The 17,239-nt window shown below is 44.8% G+C and overlaps 1 long non-coding RNA gene across 1 annotated transcript; it reads right to left on the bottom strand.

The window, feature by feature from the left end:
* Nucleotides 1-373: 373 nt before the first annotated feature.
* Nucleotides 374-16,372, bottom strand: LOC135978200 (uncharacterized). Its single transcript, XR_010595612.1, has 5 exons — nt 15,479-16,372; nt 13,755-13,784; nt 11,186-11,218; nt 8,622-8,654; nt 374-1,927 (listed from the first exon to the last, which is right to left on the bottom strand). It is a non-coding gene; the product is annotated as an uncharacterized LOC135978200 (long non-coding RNA).
* Nucleotides 16,373-17,239: the final 867 nt, after the last annotated feature.

Here is a 17,239-nt window from a genome sequence, read left to right on the forward strand (position 1 = left end):
ACCTTGGGGGAGTGTCCTGTAACCCCCATATTCCTCATTTTTATATAACCGTGATCTTGCATATAAAGCATGCCTGGTAAGGTATCAGGGGAAAGGTTATGATCTGCTGAAAGACATTGTTCTATCTAAACATATGTAGCACCAATGCATGTGAAATTATGAGAATTGTGTTGTACGGTTTTCACTAAAATATGCTGTGGGTTTCGGAGGCACCGAGATACTAGCTACACAGAGACAATGACAAGGGAAGTAACCTACACCGGGATGGGTGCTATTGAACAGACATCACTGGTCATTGTCCAGCAAGGGAGCTACAATGCAATGACTCACCTGCATGAGGCCACACCAAGGGAATTGCTCAATCTTGGCTGGGGACTCATGACACAGGGGCCCCATGCCTGGCCTTTCTCCTGCCCCCACCTATGCTGCAAGCAACAAAGACACTCACAGAAGACCGAAGACTACAGCAGAGAAGACTGACCCAGGTTTCAAGGGTGAAATCTGTACATGAAGGACTCCAATATCCAGTGGGGTGAGAAAATGTGCTTAATCTAGATGTTGCCCAGTCTTAATAGGGTTGAGAGCTTAGACTGCATGTTTATATTTTATTTTATTTTGGTAACTAACTCTGGTTTTTCACCTATCACTTAATATCACTTAAAATCTCTCTTTTGTAATCAAAAAATTTGCTTAACTGTTTATCTTTACCAGTGAGTTTGTACGAAGTGTGAGGCAAAACTGCTTAGGTTGGCAAAGGCTGGTGTATATCCACTTTCCATTGATGAAGTGGTGAAACAATTAATACATTTGCACTGCTTATCTTGAGCAGTGCAAGATGGTATATTCCTGAGGTACAGTGCTGGGAGCTGGGGGAATTTGGCTGGTGCCTTCTCTGTGTGATTTATGAGTGGCTCTGGAAGCATTCATGTAATCTAGCTGAGTGTGGGGCTCCACATGTGGTTGTGCTGAGTGATAACAGCTCCTGGAGGGGTTTGCTGCTGGTCACTAGCAAGGCATTGTGAGAGACAGCCCAGGCTGGAGAGAGTTGAGGGAGCACAGCAGTCCTGTAGTTCCAGGCTGCACCCTGGGGATCCCATCACAATAGGAACCATATTATTGGTCTGATTTACCATCATGAGAGAAACTAGGAGTGCCACTTGCTATCCGTTAAGGGAATGGGCTTCCATCACTTAACCTGGCCTCTGTTAAAATTATCAGGGTAATGTAGCAGACTCGTAAAGTAAAGTGAATTCGCAGTACTCACAGGCACAGCACCACTGACGCTGCGAACCTCTGCTCTAACTCCAATGGAGCTACATCAGTTTACTCTGGTGCATCTCCAATACAGAGATGTGGATTTACACCTCACTCACTTTATTATTTCCATCAGCTAGGCATTTGGCCCCACTAATGTTCATCGAGCTATAGATGAGTGACACCAGTCGTTGATCTGTCCCCACTTATTTTATTGGGGCAACACCAATTTACATCATCTGGGAATCTGCTCCCTTGTATAGATGAGGTCATGTATGTGATCGCCTATGGAGATACTATTATCCCCAGTCTCAGGTATGCAGATTCACAGGATTTCCAGTGAATCACAGCTCGCAATATGTATGACTCCATCTGGGACCTGGTCATAATGAAGAGAGCCCACAGAAACGCAGTAAATTGCCTACTTGTATAATGGGAGAATTGAAATTGCGATGAACACTCGGATTAACTCTTAGATATCCCTGTGGGACTTGGAAGGCCATAGCTTTGTGTTTTGCCTCACTCTTTCCACGTGTGTTTAGGCTATTCTAGCTGAACACTGGGATCAGGGTTCAGGCTTGCTAAGTGGTACTGATATGATATAAAACAGCTGGAGAGCAAAATAATGTTGAGTACTCACCTTAAAAAGATGTCGAGCTGGGCGTACGACCTCCTGGAAGGAAATAGTTAGAGTAGGATCAAGAAAGGCCCTTCTCCAAAATCACTTCAATGTAGTTGATTCCTCACAATGGCAACAGCTTTACCAGCCAGTTCTACACTAGAAGCACTTTGCCAGTACATTTCTACCAGTATACTAGTGTGCTTTTGCTGGTATAGCATATTCTCTCTGAAATGAGGCCATGTCTACACTAAAGAGCATATGCCTTTATGCCCTAGAGTACAGGCTGCATATGCTGATTTAAGGACTTGTTCTGATGTAATAACACCACCTCCCCGCTAGACGTTCAGTAAGCTGAGAGACTCAGTCTTGTGTCAGTATAGTTGCCTCTATGCTGGGAATTTTCAGCATAGTGTTTTTCACACTGCTAGCTGATATAGTGATGTTGGCAGAACACTGAAGTGTACACCAGGCCCAGCAATACCAGGAAAATCACAGTTTTGCTGGTTATAACTGCAGTTACAGTAGTCATGCCTGACCAACATGATTGCCTTCTATGATGAGATAACTGGCTCTGTGGATGAGGGGAGAGCAGTGGACGTGATATATCTTGACTTTAGCCAAGCTTTTGATATGGTCTCCCACAGTATTCTTGCCAGCAAGTTAAAGAAGTATGGGCTTGATGAATGGACTATAAGGTGGATAGAAAGCTGGCTAGGATGTCGGGCTCAAGGGTAGTGATCAACATCTCGATGTCTAGTTGGCAGACGGTATCAAGCGGAGTGCCCCAAGGGTCGGTCCTGGGGCCGGTTTTGTTCAACGTCTTTATTAATGATCTGGATGATGGAATGGATTGCATCCTCAGCAAGTTCGCAGGTGACAGTAAGCTGGGGGGAGAGGTAGATACGCTGGAGGGTAGGGATAGGGTCCAGAGTGACCTCGACAAATTGGAGGATTGTGCCAAAAGAAATCTGATGAGGTTAAAAAGGAAAAGTGCAGTGTCCTGCATTTAGGACGGAAGAATCCCATGGACTGCTACAGGGTGGGGTCTGACTGGCTAAGCAGCAGGTCTGGAGAAAAGGACCTCGGGATTACAGTGGATGAGAAGCTGGATATGAGTCAGCAATGTGCCCTTGTTGCCAAAAAGACTAACGGCATATTGGTCTGCATTGGTAGGAGCATTGCCAGCGGATCGAGGGAAGCGATTATTTCCCTCTATTCGGCACTGGTGAGGCCACATCTGGAGTATTGTGTCCATTTTTGGGCCCCCCACTACAGAAAAGATGTAGACAAATTGGAGACAGTCCAGTGGAGGGCAACAAAAATTTTTAGGGAGCTGGGGCACATGACTTACGAGGAGAGGCTGAGGGAACTGGGCTTGTTTAGTCTGCAGAAGAGAAGAGCATGGGGCGTTCCAGAGAGGATGGAGCATGGCTGTTCTCAATGATGGCAGATGACAGAACTAGGAGCAATGGTCTCAAATTGCAGTGCGGGAGGGCTAGGTTGGATATTAGGAAACACTACTTCACTAGGAGGATGCTGAAGCACTGGAATGGGTTACCTAGGGAGGTGGTGGAATCTCCTTCCTTATAGGATTTTAAGGCCCGGCTTGACAAAGCCCTGGCTGGGATGATTTAGTTGGGGTTGGTCCTGCTTTGAGCAGGGGGTTGGACTAGATGACCACCTGAGGTCTCTTCCAACCCTAATCTTCTATGATTTGTGACAGATCCAGACCAGTGGGGTACAGGAGTCTGGTAGAGGGCAAATATACTGGTCACTGGATGAGTAGTTTTCTGTTCCCTGAGTGGCCAGAGCAGGGGCTGCACTAGAGTAATCAGCAACCTGCTAGAACCAGTTAAGACAGGCAGGCTAATTAGGACACCTGGAGCCAATTAAGAAGAAGCTGCTAGAATCGATTAAGGCAGGCTAATCAGGGCACCTGGGTTTTAAAAAGGAGCTCACTTCAGTTTGTGGTGCGAGTGTGAGGAGCTGGGAGCAAGAGTTGCAAGGAGCTGTGAGGGTGAGTGTGAGGGTGTGAGTGTGAGTGTGTAGGTGTGGCTGTGATGCGGGAGGACTGAGGAGCACAAGCGTTATCAGACACCAGGAGGAAGGTGCTGTGGTGAGAATAAGGAAGGGGTTTGGAGGAGGCCATGGGGAAGTAGCCCAGGGAGTTGTAGCTGTCATGCAGCTGTTACACGAGGCACTATAGACAGCTGCAGTCCACAGGGCCCTGGTCTGGAACCTGGAGTAGAGGGCGGGCCCGGGTTCCCCCCAAATCTCCCAATTGACCTGGACTGTGGGTTCTTCCAGAGGGGAAGGTCTCTGGGCTGTTCCCCAACCCACATGGTGAATCTCTGAGGCAAGAAAATCTACCAATAAGTACAGGACCCACCAAGATAGAGGAGGAACTTTGTCACAGATTCTATAAGTTTTGCTAGCGCAGCTATGTCAGTAAGGAATCAAATCTCTTCACACCCCATACAGTTGGAGCTATGCCAGAAGAAGTCTGTATTGTAGGCATGGCCCCAGACAGCTCTGCGATGGGAAACAGTCCCCCTATCCTTGCTTCTCAGGGGTGAGATTAACCTCCAGAATCTGGACTATGGGAGCTTCCTTTCGTGACTCTGATCCCTCAAGATAAGAATTAGAGATGATCAACATTTTTCATAATGAATTTTTCCAAGCAAATTGTCAGGTTTTTTTTTTTTACAAAATCAGAAATGAAAAAGTTTTGAATTTTTTTCACCCCCCGCCCCCTTTCTTTCTTCTTTTATGGAGCTGTTTGAAAAATTATAAGTGTGTTTATGGCAAATTTCAAAGGAAAATAGCATTTGAACTCTATTTGCAAACAGGACTCTGGGGAATCAAAAAATTCAAAACATTTTTGCTTTTATTTTTCATAATTTTCATTGGAAAAAAATCTTTCTTGAGTGGCAACAGCTAATTTAGACCCTATCGTTTTATATTATAGTTGGGATTTTGTTTTCCAATCTGCATTATTTTGCATTTATCAATATGGAATTTCATCTGCCATTTTGTTGCCCAGTCACCTAGTTTTTTGTGAGACCCATTTGTCACTCTTCAGTCTGCTTTGGACTTAAATATCTTGAGTAGTTTTGTGTATCATCTGCAAATTTTGCCACCTCACTATTTATCCCTTTTTCCAGATTGTTCATGAATAAAATACTATATGGAGATATACCTATCTCATAGAGCTGGAAGGGAGCCTGAAAGGTCATTGAGTCCAGCTCCCTGCCTTCACTAATAGGACCAAGTACTGATTTTACCCCAGCTTCCTAAGTGGCCCCCTCAAGGATTGAATGTACAACCCTGGGTTTAGCAGGCCAATGCTCAAACCACTGAGCTAACCCTTCCCCCTGGTCCCACTATGGACTACTGCGGGACACCACTATTTACCTCTCTCCCTTCTGAAAATTGACCATTTATTCCTACCCTTTGTTTCCTAACTTTTAACCAGTTACTGATCCATGAGAGGACCTTCCCTCTTATCCCATGACAGCTCACTTTGCTTAAGAGCCTTTGATGAGGGACCTTGTCAAAGGCTTTCTGAAAATCTAAGTACACTATATCCACTGGATCCCCTGTCCACATGCTTTGACCCCCTCAAAGATTTCTCTTTACAAAAACCATGTTGACTCTTCCCCAACAAATTATGTTCATCTAGGTGTCTCGTAGTTTCAACCAGCTTGCCCAGCACTGAAGTTAGGCTTACCGGCCTGTAATTACCGGGATCACCTCTTGAGTCTTTTTTTTTTTAAATTGGTGTCACATTAGCTATCGTCCAGTCATCTGGTACAGAAGGTCATTTAAATGCTAGGTTACATAACAGTTAGTAGTTCTGCAATTTCACATTTGAGTTCCTAGAGAACACTTGAGTGAATACCATCTGGTCCTGGTGACTTATTACTGTTTAATTTATCGGTTTGTTCCAAAATCTCCTGTAATGACACCTCAATCTGGAACAGTTCCTCAGATTTGTCACCTAAAAAGAATGACTCAGGTTTGGGAATCTCCCTCACATCCTCAGCCGTGAAGACCGAAGCAAAGAATTCATTGAATTTCATCTGCCATTTTGTTGCCCAGTTACCTAGTTTTTTGTGAGACCCCTATCTAACTCTTCACAGTCTGCTTTGGACTTAAATATCTTGAGTAGTTTTGTGTATCATCGGCAAATTTTGCCACCTCACTGTTAATCCCTTTTTCCAGATTGTTTATAAATAAAATAATATATGGAGATATACCTATCTCATATAGCTGGAAGCAATCCTGAAAGGTCATTGAGTCCAGCCCACTGCCTTCACTAACAGGACCAAGTACTGATTTTACCCCAGCTTCCTAAGTAGCCCCCTCAAGGATTGAATTTACAACCCTGGTTTTAGCAGGCCAATGCTCAAACCACTGAGCTAACTCTTCCCCCTGCTTCCTGTATGGACTACTGCGGGACACCACTATTTACCTCTCTCCCTTCTGAAAATTGACCATTTATTCCTATCCTTTGTTTCCTAACTTTTAACCAGTTACTGATCCATGAGAAGACCTTCCCTCTTATCCCATGACAGCTTACTTTGCTTAAGAGCCTTTGATGAGGGACCTTGTCAAAGGCTTTCTGAAAATCTAAGTACACTATATCCACTGGATCACCCTTGTCCACATGCTTGTTGACCCCCTCAATGAATTCTAGTAGATGGGTAAGGCATGATTTCTCTTTACAAAAACCATTTTGACTTATTACTGTTTAATTTATCAGTTTGTTCCAAAACCTCCTCTAATGATACCTCAATCTGGAACAGTTCCTCAGATTTGTCACCTAAAAAGAATGACTCAGGTTTGGGAATCTCCCTCACATCCTCAGCCGTGAAGACCGAAGCAAAGAATTCATTTAGTTTCTCTGCAATGGCCTTATCATCCCTTATTGCTTCTTTAGCATCTTGATCGTTCAGTGGCCCCACTCGTTGTTTAGCAGCTTCCTGCTTCTGATTTACATAAAAAAAATTTGCTATTACTTTTTGAGTCTTTCGCTAGCTGTTCTTCCAATTCTTTTTTTGGCCTTCCTAATTATATTTTTACACTTCACTTGCCAGAGTTTATTCTCCTTTCTATTTCCTCAGTAGGATTTAACTTCCACTTTTTAAAGGATGCCTTTTGCCTCTCAGTGCTTCTTTTACTTTGTTGTTTAGCTACGGTGGCACTTTTATGGCTCTCTCTGTGTTTTAATTTGGGGTATACATTTAACTTGAGCCTCTATTATGGTGTCTTTAAAAAGTTTCCACGCAGCTTGCAGGGATTTCCCGTTTGGCACTGTACCTTTTCATTTCTGTTTAACTAACTTCCTCATTTTTGTATTGTTCCTCTTTCTGAAATTAATGCCACCATGATGGGCTGCTGTGGTTTTTTCCCCACCACAGGGATGTTAAATTTAATTATATTATGGTCACAATTACCAAGCAGTCCAGCTATATTCACCTCTTGGACCAGATCCTGTGCTCCATTTAGGACTAAATCAAAGATTGCCTCTCCTCCAGGACTAGCTTCTCCAAGAAGTAGTCATTTAAGGTGTCAAGAAACTTCATAGCTGCATCCTGTCCTAAGATGACATGTACCCAGTCAATATGGGGATAGTTGAAATCCACCATTATTATTGAGTTGTCTTCTTATAGCCTCTCTAATCTCTCTGAGCACTTCACAGTCACTATCACTATTTTGGTCAGGTGGTTGGTTGTATATGAAATTACTATCCATAGAGATGCTATGGTTTGGTTCATTTAAGATTTTTACTTCATTGGACTCTGTTTTTTCACATCTAGTGCCACTCCCCCACCAGCACGACCTCTTCTGTCCTTCCGATATAAAGAAATAGTATTTTTCAATTCACCTCATACAAGGGCTGAAATGCAATCTCTTTTGTGTGAAAGTGCAACTTTCTAATGTAGATTTTATTTTAAAATAACTGCACTCAAAAACAAAACCATGTAAAACTTTAGAGCCTACAATTCCAGTCAGCCCTACTTCTTGTTCAGCCAATCGCTAAGACAAACAAGTTTGTTTTCATTTACGGGAGATAATGCTGCCTGCTTCTTATTTACAATGTCACCTGAAAGTGAGAATAGGCGTTTGCATGGCATTCTTGTAGCTGGCACTGCAAGGTATGCTAAACATTCATATGCCCCCTCATGCTTCAGCCACCATTCCAGAGGACATGCTTCCATGCTCATGACACTTGTTCAAAAGAAAATGTGTTAATTAAATTTGTGACTGATTGTATGTCTCCTGCTCTGTTTTACCTACATTCTGCCATATATTTCATGTCATAGCAGTCTCAGATAATGACCCAGCACATGCTGTTTGTTTTAAGAACACTTTCATTGCAGATTTGACAAAATGCAAAGAAGATACCAATGTGAGATTTCTAAAGATAGCAACAGCACTCGACCCAAGGCTTAAGAATCTGAAGTGCCTTCCGAAATCTGAGAGGGACGAGGTGTGGAACATGTTGTCAGAAGTCTTAAAAGAGCAACACTCAGATGTGGAAACTACAGATCCCAAACCAACCAAAAAGAAAATCAACCTTCTGTTGGTGGCATCTGATTCAGGTGATGAAAATGAACGTGTGTCAGTGCGCACGTTGCTTTGGATCATTGTCGAGCAGAACCAGTCATCAGCATGGAAGCATGTCCTCTGCTGTCCAGCTGTTTTATATAATCATTCCAAAGTAATTTTGAGTACTCACCCCTACAAGACCTTCAACTGGACGCGCAACCACCTGTAAGGAAATAGAGCAGGATCAAGAAACTCCTTCTCCAATATCATTTCAAGGTTGTTGATTCCTCACAATGGCAATAGTGTTACCAGCCAGTTCTACACTAGGAGCGCAATGCCAGTGTAGATCTACCAGTATACTAGTGTGCTTTTGCTGGTATCGCATATTCTCCTCTGAAAGAGAAATGAGGCCATGTCCACACTACAGAGCCTATGCCTGCATCAGCCCTAGGCTAGATGATGCATATTCTGATATAAACTTTTTTACACCCGATACAGATGGAGCTATGCCAGCAGAAGTCTGTATTGTAGACATGGCCCCAGAGAGTTCTGCGAAAGGAAACAGCCCCCCATCCTTGCTTCACAGGGGTGAGTTTAACCTCCAGAATTTGGATTATGGAAGCTTCCTTTCATGACTCTGATCTTTCAAGATAAGAATTAGAGACGATCGACATTTTTTGTAATGATTTAAAAAAAAATAGCAATTTTTTTTTCCAGAAAACTAATACTTTTTAAAACAAAATCAGAAATGAACAAGTTTTCCATTTTTTTTTTTCATTTACTTTCACCCCCTTTTTTTTCTTCTTTTCTGGAGATCTTTGAAAAATTATAAATGTGTAAATTTCAAAGAAAAATAGCATTTCAACTCTATTTGGAAATTGGACCGTGGGGAATGAAATGACAAAATTCAAAACATTTTTTGGTTTTTATTTTCATTATTTTCATTGAAAAAATCAGAAAAAATGGAAGAAACTTCTTTCATTAAAATTTTCATATTGAAACAAAATCTTTTTTTCATGAAAAATAAAAAATATATTAAGTGACAAATTTTCAACTTCCTCTACATTTTTCTCATTTCAAAAATGATGAAGCATCCAAGTTTCTAGTTTTCAAAAAAGATAAGAAACATATGAGGGGAGCTCAATGCACAGCTGAGGGTAGTCACCACTTTTGGGAATGAAGTCTAAGTCATCTCTGCTTGAGCCCACGAAGAATGAGATCCACTAGATCAGGGGTCTCAAACACGCGGCCATTGGGCCAGGGCTCTTCTGTGCGGCCCACCAAGCTGCCTGTGCCCCCGCCCCTATGCCTACCTCCAGGCCAGGGCTCCCTGAAGCGGCTGGCAGAATGTCCCTTCGGGCCCGGAGGGACGGGGGAGGAGGCAGAGGGCTCCTGCGTTGCCTCGCTTCAAGGTACCGCCCCCCGCAGCTCCCATTGGCCAGGAACAGGGAACCGCGGCCAGTGGAGGTACTTGGAGGAGCAGCAGCAGGGAGCCCTGTACCCACCCCTGCTCCCCCAAGGGCTGTGGTTCCGGCTGCTTCCTGGAGCTGAGCAGTGCGGGGGCCAGGGCAGGCTCCTGCCTCCCTGCGCTCCCGATGCGCTCCGCTGCCACCCTGGCGCCACTCTAGCTAAGTGGCGCCAGGCCGGAGCTCGCACCCCGCACCTCTCCTGTACCACAACCCCCTGCTCTGAGCCCCCTGCCGCATCACACACCCATCCTGCATCCCAATTCCCTGCCCTGAGCCCCCTGCCACATCCGGCACCCTTCCTGCACCCCAACTTCTTGCTCTGAGCCCCCTGCCACACCCCACACTCCTCCTGCACTCCCTGCCCTGAGCCACCTGCTGCACCCTGCACCCCAACCCCCTGCCACACACCTCACACCTCTTGCACCCCACACACACCAACTCCCTGCCCTGAGCCCCCTGCCACACCCTGCACCCCTCCTGTACCCCCTGGTGGCAGGGAAGGGGCAGTATTGGGGTGGGGACTTTGGGGAAGGGGGGGAAAGGGGCGGGGAAGGGGCGGGGCCTCATGGAAGGAGTGGAGTGGGGGCAGGGCCGGGGGCAGTGAGGTGGGGGTATCAGTGATGTGGCCCTCGAGCCAATGCACTAGTCCTCATGTGGCCCTCATGGTCATTTGAGTTTGACACCCCTGGACTAGAGTCTAAACAAACGAGGAAAACAAGATATCAGAATGACCTATGTATAAACAAAATGCAGCTGTTGCTCATTATTGTCTGTAACAAAAGGTATAAATGCTTGCTGTAATTGTTTACCTGTGGAGAGACCTGTTTAGCTCTCTCCCTCTATGCAATTGCTTGAGAAAATAAAGTATCTTACTTGCTGTACCCAAACAAAAAGTGAGAACTCTGTTATTCTCTGACACTGTCCATAGTGATACTATTATCCCCGCTCCAGATGTGCAGAATGACAGCATTTGTTGCCAATCACAGCTCCCAGTTTTATGATCCTACTAGGCAGTGGTTCTTAACATGGGTATAAAGAACAGGTCCCACGGAATCCCCACAAAATGGCTACTAGCAGAATAGAAGAATTGACACTGCAAAGGACATTTGGATTGATTCTGACACACCCTTTGGGATTTAGACTACCATTGCTTCGTCTCTTGCCCCAATCCTGGCAAATCTGTCCAGGCTATTCCAACTGACCACTGGCTTAGGGTTCAGGTTTGCTAAGAGCCACTGTGAGAACAGAAAATAGCCTGACAGCAAATCAAATTTGGAATACTCACCCCAGGAACTCTCCCAGGTACGTCCTCAGCAGCCTGTAAGGAAAAAGCTGGGAGTTACTTGATCCTACACTTTCTCCAGTATCATCAAAATATAGCTACTTCCCTCCCATTGTCCATAGCTTAACCACGCCATGTCCACACAAAGAGCACCGTGTCAGTGTAGCTATCCCAGCGTACCAGTGCGCTTTTGTGGGTGCAGGTTATCCTAGCGCATTCTGAACTATATAATCTATATGGGCACAAGCAGAGGTTTTTTTCTATAACTGTGTCCGGGTGCTTTTGCCAGCGCAGCCATGTCAGTCAGAGATCAAACATCTTCACACCCCAGACCGACACTGCTATGCAAGCAGAAGTCTGTAGTGCAGACAAGGCCTCAGATAGTCAACATTCCCACTGCCCTTCTTTCTCAGCGCTGGGATTAACCTCCAGAGTTTGGCAGTTTCCTTACTCCTCCAGATAAGAATTAGAGCTGGTTGAAATTTTTCCAAATGAATTTATATAAATATATTGTCCATTGTTTTTCAAATTTTTTTCTTCTTTGGAGAAATTCAGAAGTGAAAAACGTTTGCAGGTTTTTTATTTATGATTCCCACCCCCCTTTTCATTTCACCAATGATGTTCCTTTTTCTGGGGGGTACAAAAAATGATGTGTGTTTTAGAAATTAAAAAATAATTGCGAGTTTCAACATTTTATACAAATTTTTTTGGAACTTTGTTTTTTTAATGAAAAACTTAAAATTGTCCCCCTTTATTTTTCCACTGACAAGGGCGGGAGATCTAAAACCAAAGCTTTCCCCATGTTTTGGTTTTCATTCTTTGTGTTAAAAATCAGAAGAAATTGGAAGACACAAATTTTTCAATGAAACTTTTCATATTAAACAAAAAATATATTTTGTTCACTAGAGCTGGTTGAAATTTTTTCATTAAAATAATTTTTCGACTTAAAAGTTGTTTTTCAGACAAGGTTTTGTAGAAAAAAAATCATTTAGATGAAAAATATGAATCTAAAAAAATTGGGTGAAAAATGTTGTTGATTTTGGTTTTCCAAAACTAAATATTTGTACTGAAACTTTCACAATGTGTTTTGAAAACCAAAACTGTATGGTTCTCTTTTTCAATTAAGAAACCAACAAGATTCCCTGGGCTCTTTTTAAAACTAGAAGAAAAAGATGAATTTAGAAGCTCTTTTATTGAACTTATTTCTCCTGAGGAGAGATGAGGGTCTTTCCTGGACTCTCACGGAGGCTAGGAGGAGATTTTGAAAAACACAGTGAGCAGTTATGCACCCAGCACTCCTCGGGGGCAGTTTCGTTCAGTGGCTAGGTCACTGGATCATGAGTCAGGAGAGCTGTACAGGTGGTACTGTCATACAAATAACAATAACTGACTGCCCAGGTTACTCCAGCCGAACACTGGGCTCAAGATTTGGGCTTCTTAGAGACAGCACGATAATATAAGTGTTCCTGACAACGAAGTAATTTCTGAATAGTCATTGGCAGGCACTAAGGATATCCCCACCATCTGACAGGAAATCAAACCGGAATGAATTGATACTGCTCTTTCTGCATTATCATCCAAACAAAGCTAATTTCCGCCCAGTGCAGGCAGGAAACTTTGGTTTTAGAAACATTCCACCTCCCCATTATTCTTCCCATCAGAATTAATCACTAGAATCTATGAGAACTGGATCTCTTTTATTTAGTCTGACATCCCATGGTGAGAACTAATATTCCTAGATTTTAAGGCCAGAAGGGGTCATTAGACTCATCTAGACTGACCTCCTGCATAACAGAACACAGATTCTGACCCAGTGACTCCTGCATCTAGCCCATAACTTCTGTTTTATTTAGTGCATTATTTTTAAAAAGATCCCATCTAGATTTAAAGATTTTCAGGGATTAAGGCCACTTCTACACTCCCACTTATGTCAGAAAAACTTATGTCTCTCGGAAGTGTAAAATAAATACCCCCCCCCCCCCCGAGTGACAGACATTTCGCCAGCATAAGCGGCAGTGTGCACAGCGGTATGTTGGTGGGAGAGCTTCTCCGGCCGACATCTCTACCGCCGCTCGTTGGGTGTGCTATAATTACATCAACAAGACAGATCTCTTCCGTCGCCATAGAGCGGCTACATGACCTGTTACAGTGGCACACCTGCATTGGTACAGCTGTGCCCCTGTAAGGTCTCTAGTGTAGACATAGCCAGAGACTCCATCACCTCCTAAGTTAATCGTTCCAATGGTTATTTAATACTGTTAAAAAGTAGCACCTTCTTTCTTGATTCAATTTGTCTAGTTTCAGGTTTAGATTATTGGATCTTGTCTTCCTTTGTTTGATTAAAGAGCCATCTCCCATCAGAAATCTTTTTCCCCTGCAGTTACGTGTATACCAGGATCAAGTCACCTCTTAACTGTCTCTGTGGTAAATTAGATTGCACTGCTTGTGTTTGCACTCCCCGGGCTCTCTCAGCTAGCCTAACCTCTGACCCACCTCTGGAGGCCAATGGGCTTCCTATGTTTAATCTGGCTAATGTAAAAGCTCCAAAGGAGAGTAAATTCTGAATACTCACAGACACGCCCCCTTTAAGTCCTCCATCAACCTACAGGAAAAAAGCAAGTTACTAAAACTTTAATTCCTTGTTGCTGCTCTTTCTCTGGGAGCAGTGAAATGAAAATGATGTCCTGAAAGGAACTGGGCTCAAACGTCTGCTGGTTGGGAAATGGGAGCCAGTATGGTCTGGTAAAAAGGGAGCTGGGCTGGGAGACAAGAGCTCGGGGATCTGTTCTGGGCTCTGCTGCTGACTTTTCCGGTGACTTTAGATGAGTTGCTTTCCCTCTCTGTGCCTTTCTTTCTTCTCTTTGCCTTCCTTCATTTAGTCTGATAGGTCAGTGTTAAATGGGACTCCAACTGGCAGGGCTGTGTGCATGGGGGAGCAATCATGGTCACAGGCCTCCCCCCAATAATCATTGGGGTCACAAAACTTTTCTGGCGCAGGGCCACGGAGGCAGGGAATATCAAGTTCCTGCCGGGGCTGGGGCCGGGTGCAGGGAGGGGGGGCAGCAAGATCCTCCCAGGGCCAGAGAAGATTTCTGCCCCCAATGATTATTGGGGGGCAGGGGGACTGTGACCCTGATTGCCCCCCCATGCGCACACCCCTGCCAGTTGGAGTCATAGATACAAGCGTCGTGTCAGTATGGCGATCCCAGAGTACTACTGCACTTTTGTCTGTGTAGTTTATTCTAGCTGACTCCCAGTGAAATAATCTCTATGGCAAATGCAAGGTTTTGCTGCTATGAATGTGTCTTCACAAGGGCAATTTGCCAGCAAGCCACGCCGGTCTGAGATCGAATATCTTCAGTCCCCAGACCAACACCACTTTGCCAGCAGAAGTCTGTAGTGTAGAAATGTCTCCAGACATCTCTGTGATGGGCAACGTTCACACTGCCCTTCTTTCTCAGTGCTGGGATTGATCTCTAGAGTTTGGCAATTTCCCTACTGCTCAGGAGAAGAATTGGAGCTGGTTAGAATTATTACATTTTTTTTCTAGACTGACCTCCTAAATGACACAGAGCACAGAATCTCCTTTTCTGATGATATCCCATCAAGATTTAAAGACTTTCAGTCATTAAGGCCATATCTATACTACCATTTACATCGGCAAAATTGATGTGGCTCAGTGGTGTGAAAAAAATATCTCCTGAATGACATACGTTTCGCCAGCACAAACAGTAGTGTGCACAGCGCTATGTTGGTGGGAGAGCTTCTCCCACTGCTCATTGGGGGTGGTTTAATTACGTGGATGGGAGAGCTCTCTCCTGTCAGCATAGAGCAGCTACATGAGATGTTACAGTAGCAGAGCTGCATTGGAACAGCCATGCCGCTGTAAGGTCTCTGGAATATACGTAGCCAGAGACTCCACCACATCCTGGGTTAATCGTTCCAACGGTTAATTAATACTGCTAAAAGTTTTCACCTTCCCTCTTGATTTAATTTGTCTAGCTTTAGCTTTAGACGATTGGATCTCGTCTTCCTTTGGTTGATTAAAGAGCCATCTGCCATCAGAAATCCCTTCCCCCTGCAGTTACGTGTATACCAGAATCAAGTCACCTCTTAACTATTTCTGTGGTAAAATAAATAGATTGTGCTTCTTGTCTTTGGACTCCTCAGGATCTCTCAGCTAGCCTAATCTCTGAGCCCTCCTCTGGAGGCCAATGGGCTTCCTATGTTTAATCTGATTTAAAGGTCCCAAGCTAATGTAAAAGCTCCAAAGGAGAGTAAATTCTGAATACTCACAGAAACGCCCCCTCCAGATCCTCCATCAACCTAAAGGGAAAAAGCAAGTTACTAAAACATTAATTATTTGTTGCTTCTCTTTCTCTGGGAGCAGTGAAATGAAAATGATGTCCTGAAAGGAACTGGACTCAAACGGCTGCTGGTTGGAAAATGGGAGCCAGTGTGTTCTGGTAAAAAGGGAGCTGGGCTGGGAGACAAGAACTTGGGAATTTCTTCTGTTTTCCCTCTCAGATGACATGTGGCAAAATTAATCTGATAGCGATGGAGTCAGCCTAGATATCCTTGATAGGATACAATTTACAGTGATTTCCTATGACTGTTGCCAAGAGCAGTGCATTCTGTGTAATTTTGGAAGGATCTCCTGTGAGATATTTAGTGGGTACCCAAAGGAATTGTGGAACACTTCATGCGTGTCCAGTGGACTTGTAGAAGAATAGATCATCCTCCCATGAAGCCCCAATCAGGGCACAGCTGACCCTATAAGAGGGCTGTGGAGATTTTCGAAAGCCCTCTGCAGCAGGTGGCATTTCCAAATTGCCTTTGTAACATGGAAAAACTGCGGGAAATGCTCCTTGCTTGGTAACCTTTACCAGACAAGAAACCAGCTGGAGCAGGGTTGATTGACCTGATATGTATAAAACTACATGAGGTGAGGAGAGAATCACATGATATTTATGCTGTTGTCATTACAGATGCTATTACCCACTTTGTCGTTATTGAAGCTACCAGAGCCCTGTAAAATGAGGGGTATTTATTATGTGTATTACGCAGGGCCGACGCTTCCATTTAGGTGACCTAGGCGGTCGCCTAGGGTACCAGGATTTGGGGGGGCACCTATTTGGCGGTGGCGGGTCCTTCTGCGCTCCGGGTCTTCGGTGGCAATTCTGAAGTGGGTCCTTCACTTGCCCCGGGACCCGCCGCCGAAGTCCCCCGAAGACCGGGAGCGTGGAAGGACCCTCCCGCCACAGAATTGCTGATGACGACTGGGAGTGCGCAAGGACCCCCGCCTAGGGCGCCAAAAACCCTGGCGCCGCTCCTGGTATTACGGTAACTTCTAGAGGCCCCTCCTGACTATCCATTGACCAAATGGAGCTACAGACAATTTACATCACCTGGGGGAGCTGGCTTCATCGACTCCAGTAGTTCTATGGGCCATTTACAACAGCTTGGCCCTGCTCCTAACATCATTCTACCCAATCCTGGAAACCTGTTCAGCCCCCCACCAGGCTACCAGAAGTCAGGTCATGCAGTAACTTAAGAACTGCTGCTCTAGATGAGACCGATGGGCCAGTGTAGCCTGATATCCTGCCGGGGCTGAAACAGAGGAATGGGCTCCTTAGTCTGTTATCCTCCAAAAACATAGGCCGGTTTTGCAGTGCTGCCCTCATGGTGTGTCTGTGCAGCACCTGGCAAAGGGGCCCTGATTCCAGTTGGGTCCAGGTCTGTCCCTCACTGTGTCTGTTGAACACCCGGCACAATAAATCCTCACCAGAGTGTGGGCACGGACTGTCTCTCCTGTGTCAGGGCAGCGCCCAGCAAAGCGGGGTCCTGATTTCAGATGGACCTGCTAAGTGCTACTGTAATACAGATAATAAGTACATCATCTCACCAATGGAGCTCCTCTGGTGCTCTCCAGGGAGAGGAGCCCTATGAGGAAAGCGGCCACGTACGACACCTTCATCTTTGTGTCTTTACTCTGTCGGGAGCGGAGTTGTTTCTGGTCTGGCATGCTCAGTGGGAGATGGCAAGGCTGAGCACTCT

This window comes from Chrysemys picta, unplaced genomic scaffold (genome assembly GCF_011386835.1).
Source record: "Chrysemys picta bellii isolate R12L10 unplaced genomic scaffold, ASM1138683v2 scaf166, whole genome shotgun sequence".
NCBI classification, from domain to species: Eukaryota; Metazoa; Chordata; order Testudines; family Emydidae; genus Chrysemys; species Chrysemys picta.